This window comes from Phragmites australis, chromosome 22, assembly GCF_958298935.1.
Source record: "Phragmites australis chromosome 22, lpPhrAust1.1, whole genome shotgun sequence".
NCBI lineage: Eukaryota > Viridiplantae > Streptophyta > Magnoliopsida > Poales > Poaceae > Phragmites > Phragmites australis.
Window position 1 is genome coordinate 11,686,042 of NC_084942.1, and position 13,485 is coordinate 11,699,526.

Below are 13,485 nucleotides of genomic sequence, written 5' to 3' on the forward strand. Positions count from 1 at the left end.
ATCTCTCGGTACTCCTGCCACTGCAGTACAGACAACGTATGGAACCAACGTGTACAAGTATAAATAACCTACAAACGAGAATTAATTTTCCTCTTATCAAGGACAAAATCATTTTCGCATAACCATAGCAACAACGAAAAACTGTCACCGCAACCAAAACTTTGGATTTCCATTATTTATGATGGTGACTAGATAACTACCATATATGGGCATCCCAAACGCACACCCGAGGCAGTAAAAAGTTTTTCTTGACCCAAAGGCAATATGAGCTATCTTTACTTTAATATATTTTTAATATTTATACTGCCTACTTGGAACTTTTTTTCCCGATTAGACAGTCGGGGCCTTAACAAGTCCTAGGTGCTGAAACCAAAACAACATATTGTGTACCTTTTGAAAGCAAATTCCAACGAGAAGAGAAGGATCATTGTGTTGAGAACTCGGGTTTGCGAAAATGCTCCTTATCGCATTCCACGAGTGACTGGGGGCTATGAATCCTCCCACTCAAGCGGACCTAAGGCTGGTCATAATAAGTGCTCTAACTAGCGATTAATGCGTCCGAAACTAATGGAACGAAAAAATCAATAATAAGACCACGATATGCTGCAAAGAGCGTCCTGCACGAAGTACTCCCATCAAATATGAAAATCATTTAAATTCCCATCAAACGGATAAAAGCTACCAAGTGTTTATTACAGACCGCAGGGTAAAGAAAAAGAAAAAGCTATGGCAAGGGTGCGACCCCGAAGTCCATCTCGTTCACAAAGGCTTTGGCTACCCCAGTTGCCTCCTCCACCTTCTGCGCTGACAACTCCTTCGACTCATCCCCAAAGCCTGCCTGAGGAACATCGATGTTGATCTATAGGTAGTGGTCCTTCAGGATGGCCAGCATGAAGGCAACCTCTTGCTCCACACCCTGCCGAGACTGGTTCGAGAGTGCTCGGCCACCTTCCCTTGGAGTCCCCCGAAGGCTTCGGTGAGCTTGGTCGCTCGGGTGGCCAGTTCGGCAACATCATCTCCGCCGGTAGCATTCGCTAGGATCCTGACTCCAGCAAGCGCCTCTTGGAAGACATTGAGGGTCGCAGTAAGTTGTTGGTGGGCGGCTGGCATATTGGCCTCCTCCTGGGCTACGGCTTCTTAGGCCTCGGAGAATTCTACAGGGTAGCATATTAGAGTGGTGTTGGAGCAAGAGTTCGTCTTGTCCCATCAAGTACGATGAGAGTTTCTTCTAAGGAGGAGACTCAAGCTTGGAGACGGTGCTTGACCTCCTCAGCCATTAGCTGTTGCTCGGCCTCGGAGGTAATCCGTCCGGAGCCTAGCGACGGCATGTTGGATGCGTAGTTGAAGGTTAGTTAGGAGAGGCGATCCTTGACCGCCTCAGCCGTTAGCCGCTGCCCGACTCCGGAGGTGCTTCGTCCAGAGCCTAGTGACGGCATGTCTGCGACTCACTTCTCGTTGTTGGACGTGGTAGCATTGGTAGGGTCGGTAGCGATGGCGAAGGGTTGAGGGGCCGGGGATTTGCTCGGGAGTTGGCCTCAGGCCTCCGTACCCTGCGCTGTCCTTCGCCCGCTCCTTCTACGGCTGGGTATTTTGCTTGCGTTCCGAGGTATTCATCCCAGAAGGTCATGAAGGTGCGGCGGTTGTTGGTGTTGTGGCCTTGACCTGGTTCGATGCACCTGTGTGCCTCCGGGGGCGCCAGAGCTTGCAGTTGTTGTTGGGGTCATTGCCGAAGGCGATGTGTCCCGGAGCCTATGGTTTCCCCCGGGTCTTCTTCCCCTTTGGGAGACCATCAAGGCTGCCCGGTGAACTAACTTTTGGGGCCGAAGTGGTTCTGACTATGCCTCCCCAGACAAGGTAGGCTTGGGGTTCCCTGTGCGCTGTTGGCATTGTGAGGGCGGTGTCGAAGGCGCTGGCGAGGTCCGCGCACCTCGGAGACCTTCGTCTCTTTGGAACCCTCTTTCGCTAGAGGGGCCTAAGGAGGGCGATGGGTGCACAGACTTTCCAAAGATGTTGGCTCGCTAGGGGTATCCTAGGTGTGGTTGAAGGGGATACCTGGGGACCATGTCCAGGTGGGAGCACTCCTAGGTTGGACTGCCCAGAACCATTAGAATGCGCCCTGCTTGGGCATGGCTTTGGCCGCGTCCTCTCCTGAGGCGGTGAGGTCTTCGTCGTGCAGTGATGGAAGACTTCCGCGCCGTCTGGAGTTCCTGTACTGACTTAGGGTTTTGAGTTGGCCAAGGTCGGAGTTACACCGTCCCACACGGCAGCAGGGCTAGAGCATGCATACGGTGCGTATGGGTGAGGCAGCCATGCATATGGTTGCATGCTTTCAACGGTGGGTATGGTGGTTTTAGCTAACCCTTTGGTGGTTTTCCTGGTGGATTCCAACCTCTTTTAGCACTTCTGTGTTCGAGTCCCCACGGATGGTGTGCTGTTGGAGCAAGAGTTCGTCTTGCCCCAGCAAGTATAGCGAGAGTTTCTTCTAAGGAGGAGACTCAAGCTTGAAGACAAAGTTTAAGAGGAAGGAACACCACGGATGTATTGATGGTAGAAAAATAGATCGCTCTGGGAGGAGCATCACAGCGTGACTAGGTGTGTTTTCACCTTTGTGTCTTATTTTGCTGTTTTTCTCATCCCCTGCCCAGAGGACCATGGCCTCCTATTTATAGGGATGTGCGTAGCTTGGCGTACAAGTTATCATAATATACAAATATCTAGGATCTGACTGAATTATTGGCCTTATCCCGGATAACCACTTTCTACCCGATCGGTGGAGATAAATATCCACCATGGTAACTCTCGTGGTGCCTGCCCCTTGGAGTGCGGCAAGCCGATCGTTGATTGCGGCCCGGCGTCGCATTGTCGGGGGTGTCAGGATAGCCTCCATCACGCCGGGTGTTAAAGCGGCGTCCATTAGCCTAGGCTTTTAATGCTGGTCACTTCCTTGCAGGCAAAGCACGACCAGTACTCCCCTTCCGACAGATCTTTCCTAAGGCCTGCTGACTCACCTTGTTGCCTTCGGGAAGGTAGCCCGAGGTGGGGGCCTTGGGAGGCATGGATCCAGGAGGTGAAAGCTTTGGGCAGCAAGACTCCGGAAGGCCGGAGCTTCAGGAGGCCAAAGCTTCGGGAGATCGAGGCTTCGGGAGCTCGGGTTTTTGGGAGGCTTCGGTAGACCGAGCCGATTGAGCCAAGGGAAGGCTTCGCTGGTGCAAAGGGGTACCATGAAGGGATCTGATAACTTCGGAGATCGAGCCTTTAACTGAGGGTCCGGAGATCAAGGCTCCGAAAGGACCTGGATGGTAATCTTCAACCATTATCCTTAGGCTAGTTTATTTTTCCCTCAACAAGAGGCAAGGTGAAAAGATCGCAAATCAGGAATACCAGAGACATACCCTTGGTTCGGCCCTCCAGTTCGAGAATCGCCTTCTCCTTCTCACCAATCACTAGGAGAGTTGTTGGCATTGTTCAATGGCATTATTCAAGTGTGGCTACACAGGTGGCCGCTTGCCAGGCCTCCACGCAGACTCTCTTTGGACGCATTGTGTACACCTGCAAAATCTCATGTCAGTACGCATCATTACATCCACTAAGTAATTGTTTTGCAGGAAACCTCTAACCATATAGAAGGATGAGAAGATGCTATTCGGATCACAACCATGAGGACCTTCAACAATCTACTTCCAAGTCAGATCCCTAGGCAGCCCATGCACCCAGTTCGGGGGGGGGGGGGAGAGATTGGGAAGCTGGAGGACCATCTTCCTGGCTGTCGACGATTGACACCGGGGATCGCTGAGCCTCCCCACATCTCCCTCGGAGGAGGTCACGACCAGGGCCTGGGAAGGCTGATGCTTGGGGGCTGCAGGTGGTGCTCCGAGTAGCCTGCAAAAAGAAGAATTTGAATAATATGCTAGTATCAACATAGGAAAGAGGTATGCGGTACTTACGCATATTTGGGTTGCTTCTTGTCTAGGGAGGGCTTCACCAGGACCAAGAGGGACACATCCTCCTTTGGGCATCTGGGCATCTGGATCCTTCTTTGGGCATCTGGATCCATATCTACGATAGGAACCGGGACATTCAAGTAGTTAGATAAGGGGATTGCTCGAAGAGAACCTTGGTTTTCTTGTCAGCTACCTCCAATGCGAGCGCTGCGAAAAGTGACAAGCAAATCATAAGGGCTAAGCTTGCAATTCATTCAAAAACAACTACTCGGAATTGGTAGGTACTTGTCTCACCTTCTTAGGCTAGATTCAACTAGGCCTGAAATTGCCAGGCGCCAGTGATCCTCGACTTCAGAGGGCTCAAGAGGTGCCTGATGAAGTCCCTGGTGACATCATATGCCATCAACTTCCTCTCCTTTAGATGCAGGATCTCGTCGATAAGACTCCAGCAGAGGGTAGTCACCAGCGGTTCTTCTATCTAGGCGACCCTCGATAGTGGCGCAAGACCATGGTAAGGGAGCCCTGGTGAACTAGGTTGGTAGTAGAACCACTTTCTATGCCACCCCGACCAGGAGCTCTTGGTGGCAAAATAAATCTACTCTATCGACTAGCCCTCCAGACGTTGGAATTCAGTGCCATCGTAAACCTTGTTCTGAAACCCCTTCAGCTCGTAAAGTATCTGAAGAGGTCAAAGGATTGGTGAAAGCCCAAGAAAGCTTCACGTAGATGGACAAATATGCTCAACATGATGATGGAGTTGGGGTTAATATGGATGAGCTCAACGCCATAGAAATTGAGCACTTTAATGAGGAAACGGGAAGGAAGGAAGCGGAATCTACAGCGGAAGAAGTCAAGAAACATCACCGTCTAGGTGATATCCGAACTTAGGATTGTTTGCCCCGCCGCAGGCATGCAAGGGATTAAAGCTCGAGGAGGGATCACCTCATCGATCTTGGACTTAATTAGAGCCTCCTCGGTGATCTCAGATTTCTACCAGGCCGGGATCGTGCTCGCCATCTCGTCTGTGCTGGAGCTCTCCTTCTCAACCTTCTTTCGGCCCATGGTAGCAGAGGGATTGGGGGAGGTAGGTTTTTGAGGGTTTTTGGGGGCAAAGGTGCGTGGAGCATGAAGAAGATGACAGGAAGCAAATGATGATGGTGGGTGAATGGTGAAGTGGGCTCCCCCTCTGTTTTTATAAATGACGACGATGCTCGGGGATGTCCTTTCAACTAATGCTATGGCACGACTTGAGGCCACAATCTCCTGCTTTACCATCACATCGCATTTAATGCTCGGCGCATGCAGAGTAGTTGGGGCATTGGCTCGAGGAGCTCGGTGCACCACGTCGCCTAGTGTGTGCATTTTCTCACTACAATCATGATTTCCTGCTAGGTAAAAGATTCTCACCACTACTCAAAATCTCCGTTGTGATGGTCCAACTTTTGAACCTGACCAGTGATAAGTTTTCTCCTCACATTCCTCTCGTGGGGACGGGATAATCTTTTTTCGGGCTGATTAGAAAACCTACCAAGATGGAACACCTTCTTGAGGACTCTCCTGAGAACTCAGAGGCGTTCGGGATCCCAAGTAGGTGATTTGAGAACCCAAAATCCGGTTAGGTGCTTCATCCTAATCTGGAAACCCGAGTCTTACTCAATGGCACGGTCGAACAAAATGCTTATCTTTGCTGGCCATGTACTTGATTTGTCGAAGCCTCATTTCACGTTGTGATGGGGTCTTGATGATGACTACTGGATAACTACCATATCCAGGCATCCTAGGGTTTCTAGCAATTCTCGCAGTCATATCTCTATCTTCGAGAAGGGGATCCCTGGATGAAAAGAACACTACTCATGGATACCTAGGACATCCTATAAATAGGGAAGTTTATCTCCAAGAATGGGAAGGAAGACTCTAGAGGACAAGCCTGGGGCCCCTGCGGAGAACAAGTCGAAAGAGTGAAACAAGCCATTAGAAGTTGCACAAGCCAGAAGACACATGAAGCTGAGTAAGGAAGTCACCGACTAAGTTTAGATCCATCTAGGCTAGATACACACCCCATTGTAACAGGCTCAAATCAATACAAAAGAAACAGGACGTAGGGTTATTATCGTCATGGATGCCCGAACCTATAGAAAAACCCCCATGTGTTCTCCTGCGATTCATCTACTCGAAGAATCCTCTCTTCAATCCTATAAATCTATAAGATCAGTGGTTCACCAATCGTTGATGGCTTACTAAGACCACCAAGCAAATTTCCAAACATGTTTGGTACACTACTTGATTGGTAAAGATTCAAAGCCAACTTGATTATAAGCCATGCTATCTGGCAAAACATCAATAAAAAAGGTACTTAATTGTATCATTTTTGTGACAAAAGCAACAGTTGACTTCCTTGCCATTGCCTCATAATTAAATTATCTTTGGTTAGTAGCACCTCTTTACATAAGTACCATAAGAAAACTTTAATTTTTAGTGGTACTTTTAATTTCCACAGTTACCTATTCATTATTGGTGCATCACAATGTACAAGTGCCTGATAAAGAGAATTCATAGAGAATTTTCCAAATTGAATCAAATTCCAGCATAAGTCATCTAGCTCTTGTGATAGATGGATATTGATAAGTCATGGAAGCAATTCATTCCATGCTATCAATTTTGGGCAGATTAGATTCCACCAGAATGAGACATTGGGTGGGTAGGATTGTAACACATTGGCAACTATATCTTGCTCATTTCGCACTATGTTATACAAACCTAGATATTGGTCTCATAGTGGCAAATTGCCCTATTACTTATTCTCCCAGAACTTGATTATTTCTTTGATATTGAAGGTACCAAAGTGAAACAAAAATAACTTCACCTCGATCAATACAACCAAGAAATGTGAGTCACCTAGCTTCCAGTTAACTTGTGACAAAAGATTTTGTTGGGAAAAGAGTTCGCCTTACCCTAGCAAATACGGTGAAAGTTTCTTGTAAGGAGGAGACTCAAGCTTGGAGACGAAGTTTGAGAGGAAGGAACACCATGAGTATATTGATGATAGGAAAAATAGGTCGATCTAGGGGGGATCATAGGTTTGCTGTGATGCATGTTTTGTGTCTGTCGCCATCGCTTTTGTTCGAACCCTTTCTTGCCTGAGGGGCCCAAGGAGGGCGCTGGGTGGACAGACTTTCCGAAGATGTTGGTTCGCTCGGGGTATTACAGATGTGGTCGAAGGGGATACCGGGGGACCAAGCCCAGTTGGGAGCATTCTTTGGTTGTACCACCCAGAACCATTGGAAGGCGGCCTGCTTGGCTGTGGCTTCGGTCGTCTCCTCTCCTAAGGCAGTGAGGTCTTCGTTGTGCAGGGGCTAGAAGGCCTTAGCGCCGTCTGGAGTTCCTGTACCGAACCAGGGTTATGGGTTGGCCATGGTTAGAGGAACGCCATCCCACACGATAGCGGGGCTGGAGCATGCATACGATGCGTATGGCTGAGACAACCATGTATACGGTTGCATGCTTGCAAAGGTGGGTATGACGGCTTTAGCCGATTCTCTGGTGGTTTTCCTGGTGGATTCCTACCTCTCTTAGCACTTCTGTGTTTGAATACCCACAGACGGCACACTGTTGGGGCAAGAGTTCGCCTTGCCCCAACAAATACGACGAGAGTTTCTTCTAAGGAGGAGACTTAAGCTTGGAGACGAAGTTTGAGAGGAAGGAACACCACGAGTATATTGATGATAGAAAAAATAGGTTGATCTGGGGGGGATCACAGGTTTGCTGTGATGCCAGTTCTGTGTCGGTCACCACCATTTTTGTTCACTTTGTCTCCCCTTTTTCCGCCTTTTCCCCAGACAACCATGGCCCCCTATTTATAGGGTCATGTGTAGCTTGGCGTACAAGTTATGCTAATGTACGAATATCTGGGACCTGACCAAATTACTGGCCTTATGCTGGATAACTACGTTCTATCCTATCGAGGTGGTAAATATCCACCGTGGTAACTATCGCGGTGGCTGCCCCCTCGACTGCGGCGAGCCGGTCGCCAATTACGGCCCTACGCCACACTGTCAGGGGTGTCAGGATAGCCTCCATTATGCCACGGTGTCAAAGTGGCGCCCATCAGCCTAGGCCTTTAATGTCAGTCACTTCTTGGCAGGCAAAGCACGACCGATGCTCCCCTTTCGGTAGATCTTCCTAGGGACTGCTAACTCACCCTAGTGTCTTCGGGAAGGTGGCCCGATCATCCCGAGGCTAGGGCCTCGGGAGGCATGGATCCGGGAAGTGAACGATTCGAGAAGCAGGGTTCCGGAATACTATGGCTTCGGGAGGCTAACGCTTTGGAGGCTAAGCCTTCGGGAGGCTGAGGCTTTGGGAGGCTGAGCTGGTTAAGCCAAGGGAAGGGTTCGCAGGTACGAAGAGGTATTGTGAAGGGACCTGATGACCTCGGAGGTTGAGTCTTTAGCTGAGGGTCCGGAGATCAAGGCTCCAAGGGGACCTAGATAGTAATCGTCAACCATTATCCTCAGGCTGGCTTGTTTTCCCCTCAACAGTACCCCCTCATTCTCAAGCCCCGATGTTTCAGAGGGGGGAGAGGATGCAGAGGAAAAATCAACCCCAGCCTAGTGTCATATCAAAGATGCCTGATAGCAATTCTCTGTCCTTCGAAGTCGCCAGAGTAGAGGTTTCGTGTAGGTTTGGATAATCCCGTACGTTCTCCTGGCGGGACAAGATGTGCCACTACTGCGTTCAGATTGGATAATGTGAGGGGTCACTAGGGTCTTGTGCCCACGATCATGTCACGCACTGAAAGTGGTTTGGGTGATTAATGTAACAGGACGTCCGCACGATAAAACAAGGCATTTCATCGTGGAGTGCTGCCACGTGTTGGAGGGAAACCGATGGGGCCATAACCCCCTCCCCTAGGAGTCAGAATGGGAGGACACGACGACGTTTGTTCAGCTTCATCTTCCGGACCTACGTGGCTACGTGGCTCGGGTACAAAGCTGGGGTTACTCGGTTGGAGCCTCCACAACCCATGAGCAAGCAGTTATCCTTGACTTGAGTATAGCATCATCTTCCTCCTCATCCTCCTCGAAGACATCGATGATCTCGACAGCTCCTTCAGGAGCTGGGCTGTTCTGGTCGTCGGAGGAGAAACAGCTTCCTCCCCTGCAGGGGAGGCGGTTGTTCACTGCTGCGGCCTGACCTTTGGCCACGAAGGGTGTGCCTGTCGAGACCATCGATATCTCCGATGATGACGAGGAGATCGACTGGGATCTCCTATTAAGGGAGAGTGAGCCGGCGTTAATGGGGCCGGTGGTGAAGCAGGAAGAGGCTAGGAAGGAGAGGGAGAGGGCCTCTCAAGTGACCTCCTTGGACTTCTCAGCATCCTTTGGCAGCTCGGGAGCTAACTACTGCATTGGCTTCTGCAACGGTAGGCCGCACATGAGGCGCATACGTCGTCTCATGCGTGGCCCCTATCGGGACCTGTAGGAGGTGAAGGTGGTCACCGGGATGTCGTACTTCGTGACGCCATGATATATCCGTGTCATGGCTGAACTTAGTCACCTCATACTCTTTCTCCCTTGTTTTGCTCCACAGGGATCTATCTTCTTTGTGGCAATTTCTGTATGGTTGTTTTAGTTTGTATGCCTTGGATGTACTGGTTGTTTAATAATATAACATGGGTCTTCAAGTACGGTTGTGTCTTCTTCCGTATCACAATATGAGAGGACCTTTCGAAGGGGTGGCCGCATATGTGCGTGCTTTTGTGCCTCCCAACCATACTTCTTCGTCCCTTTTGAAGGTGATGGCTGGTTTTTCTGACGACCGGTAGATACTTAGGCTAACTAAGGAGAACCGGGTGGAGTAGTGGCGATCTTGTCATCTTTGGTTACTGCATACTCCTTCCTAATTTGTTCCAAATTTCTGACTCAGTGAAGTCCCTCTGGAACCTTTGGAGATGACCTTCGGAGGTGGTCCTTGACCCTTTGGGTTTCTTAGCAACTGCCCGAGTTAATGGCGACGATGTGTCAGAGGTGCAGCCAAAGGCTTAGGCAAGAGAGGTGGTCCGCGATCCCTCGGTCCTTAGCCGCTGCCCAGCTCCTGAGGTATTCAGTCCGGAGCCTGGCGACGGTGCGTCGGAGGCAAAGCCGAGGGCCGGGTGGAAGAGAGTGTTTGCAACCCCCTCGGCCCTTAGCCGCTGCCGGCTCCAAAGGAATTTTGTCTGGAGCCTGGTGACGAAGCATTGGGGGTGAAGCCGAAGGCCAGACGAAAGAGAGGGTTCGTGACCCCCTTGGCCCTTAGCCGCTGCCCGGCTCTGGAAGTATTTCGTCCGGAGCCTCGTGACGGCACTTCAGAGGCGAAGCTGAAGACCACGCGGAAGAGAGGGTCCACGACCCCCTTGGCCCTTAGCCGTTACCCGGCTCTGGAGGTATTCCGTCCGAAGCCTGGCGATTGCACGTCGGAGGCGAAGCCGAAGGCCGGGCGGAAGAGAGGGTCCATGAACCCCTTGGCCCTTAGCCGCTGCCGGGCCTTGCTGTCCCTGTGATGGATAGTCGGAGGTTCCACTATATTTCCCGTGCCATGTAGCATGGGCTTTCATTGAATGTTAGTATAACAAAAATGACGTATGAAATGTGTCTTAAAAGGATATGGTAGGGTAATGATTTTACCTTTTACCATGCGTGTTTTGGACTCAAGCGGGTGGGATTTTTATACCCCTTTGATTGGCCTGCTGTGCCTTTTTAGAGCTAGTGGGTTTTGTACCCCTTCGGCACGGAGGCATTAGCCTTTAAGATGCTGGGGTATCTTTCCCGTTAGGTCTTTCAGAATATTTTGGCCCGACAGAGTTTTCGAAGACACATCTCCATCGTGGGGGTTTTTCGGAAGTCTCTCCATGGTGCGGAGGTTTTTGTGAAAGCTCTCTGTTGCCGGAGGCCTGTGAAAGGTTCTCCGTTACACTAGAGGTTTTGTAAAGTTCTCCATTTTTATGGAAGGTTTTGATGAAACTCTCCATTTTTACCGGAGGTTTTGGTAAAGCTCTTCGTTTTTACTGGAGGTTTTGGTAAGGTTCTTTGTTTTTACCGGAGGTTTTGTAAAGCTCTCTGTTGTTACGGGAGATTTTGGTAAGGTTCTCTGTTTATACCAGAGGTTTTGTAAAGCTCTTTGTTTTTACGGGAGGTTTTTGGTGAAGTTTTTACTGGAGGTTTTTGGTGAAGCTCTCTTTTTTTACCGGAGGTTTTGGTAAAGCTCCCTATTTTTGTCGGAGGTTTTTGGTTAAGCTCTCCGTTTTTACCGGAGGTTTTTGGTGAAGCTCTCCATTTTTACTGGAGGTTTTTGGTAAAGCCCCCCGTTTTTACTGGAGGTTTTTGGTGAAGCTCTCTGTTTACTGGAGGTTTTGGTAAGGTTCCTTGGCATGTATTAATGTTGAAGGCCCTACACACTATCGGAGCTACGCAATACCTTCGAGGAAACCTAGGCAGTCTTACCTTCTAGGTGACCTAGGCATGCTACGCCCGCGGTGTGTAGGCTTGGTGTGCTCCCAAGGAAACGCTCGGGGTGCATTGCAACACTGTTCACCAAGGCTGTTCCCTGACGCATGGCATTTATATGACCGAAGCTGTGCCTTCCAGGGCACCCTGGGCATAATCTGCCTTGCAGGTGACCTAGGCATAAGCGGTGCCCACAGTATATAAGCATATCGTGCAGAGAGGATTCCTTGCGATAGCATTCCTTAGAACACCGCATCCTCACATCAGGGTAGTCCCCTGATATGCGGCGTCCACACATTATCGAGGCTACACAATACCTTCCAGGAAACCTGGGCAGTCTTGCCCCACAGGTGACCTAGGCATGCTACGCCCGCGGTGTGTGGGCCCCACTTCCGACTAGGGCAAAGCCTACCCTTGGGGAAACGTTTTCAGGTGACCTTAGGTTTAGGCAAGCGATGCTTACTGGTGCATGGGCTTGTCACACCTTCGGAGAAATCCCTCGAGGGTGCCGCAACTACATTACCAAGGAAGTTCCTTGATAACCGGTATCTACACACTATCGAGGCTACACAATACCTTTCAGGAAACCTAGGTAGTCTTGCCTTTTAGGTGACCTTGGCTACGCTCGTGGTGTGTAGGCATGTCGTGCAACGAAGATTCCTTACGACAGCATTCCTCGGAGCAAGGCAACTCTACCACCGAGGACATCCCTGGGGCGTGGCTTCGACACCCGAGGCTATGCAAATGCCTTCCACAGTGCCCAGGGCATAATCTGCCTTGCAGGTGACCTAGTCATCGGCGGTGCCCGCGGGTGTGGGACTCACTGTCTATCAAGACTAAGCAATGCTTTCCAGAAAATCTAGGCAGTCTTGCCTTCCAGTTGACCTAGGCATGCTGTGTCCGCGATACGTGGGCTTGTCACACCACCCGAAGATGTCCTACGAGTGGCGCTACAACACGGTCTATCAAGGAAATCCCTTGATACGTGGCAACTACACTTCCGAGGCCACACAATGCCTTCCAGGAAACCTGGGCAGACCCGCCCCCCAGGCAACCTAGGCACGATGCGTCTTGCGGGAGTGCAGGGATTTTGCATGGTTATACTTGCTAAGTTTTGCAGTGTACTATTTGCAACAAGAAGCTATTTGTAGCATAAAACATTGCTAGGTTAAACAACTTCTCATGCTAAATGAGAATGTAACTTAAGTTCTACTGCATTTAATTAGTAGCTATCTATTGCAAAAAGACTTCTAACAATATAGTTGGAGGCCCCCAATAGACTCTAACCTTGCCGCATGAAAGACGGATCACTAGGTAAACTACTGGGTAGTCAACAGTGGGTGTACCTTTGTAGGAATAAGCCCTTTATTGTGAGGCTTGGCGGCCTCGAAGCCTATGGCTAGGCTGGGAGAGGTGAAGCTTGATTCCCTCCACCTTTAGCCATTGCCCAGCTCCGGAGGTAACTCATCCGGAGCCTGGCGGCGGCACATGGGAGGCGTGGTCAAAGGTCGGGAGAGGCGGTCCTCGATTGCCTCGGCCCCCAATTGCTGCCCGGCTCCAGAGGTACTTTGTTCGGAGCCTGGCGACAGTGTGTCCTCGACTCAGTTCTCGTTGCTGGGTATGGTACTATTGATAGTAGGGTTGGTGGTGATGGTGCAAGTTTGAGGGGCCAAGGATTCACCCGGGAGTTTGCCCTAGGCCCCCGAACTCTGCGTCGTCCTTCACCGGCTCCTTCTGCAGCCAGGTATTTGGCTTGCCTTCTGAGGTATTCCTCCCAGAAGGTAATGAGGGTGCGATAGTCGTTGGTGTTGTGGCCGTGCCCTAGTCCATGCAGGACACTCCCGTATGCCTCCGAGGGCATCGGAGCTTAGAGTTGTCATTGGGGTCGCTGCCAAAGGCAGTGTGCCCCGGAGCCTATGGTTTCCCCAGGGTTTCCTTCCCCCTTGGGAGACTGTCGAGGTCGTCTAGTGAACCTGTTTTCAAAGTTGAAGTGGTTCTGACTATGCCTCCCTGGACGAGGCAGGCTTGGAGTTCCTTGCGTGTGGTTGGCATTGCGAGGGCGACAT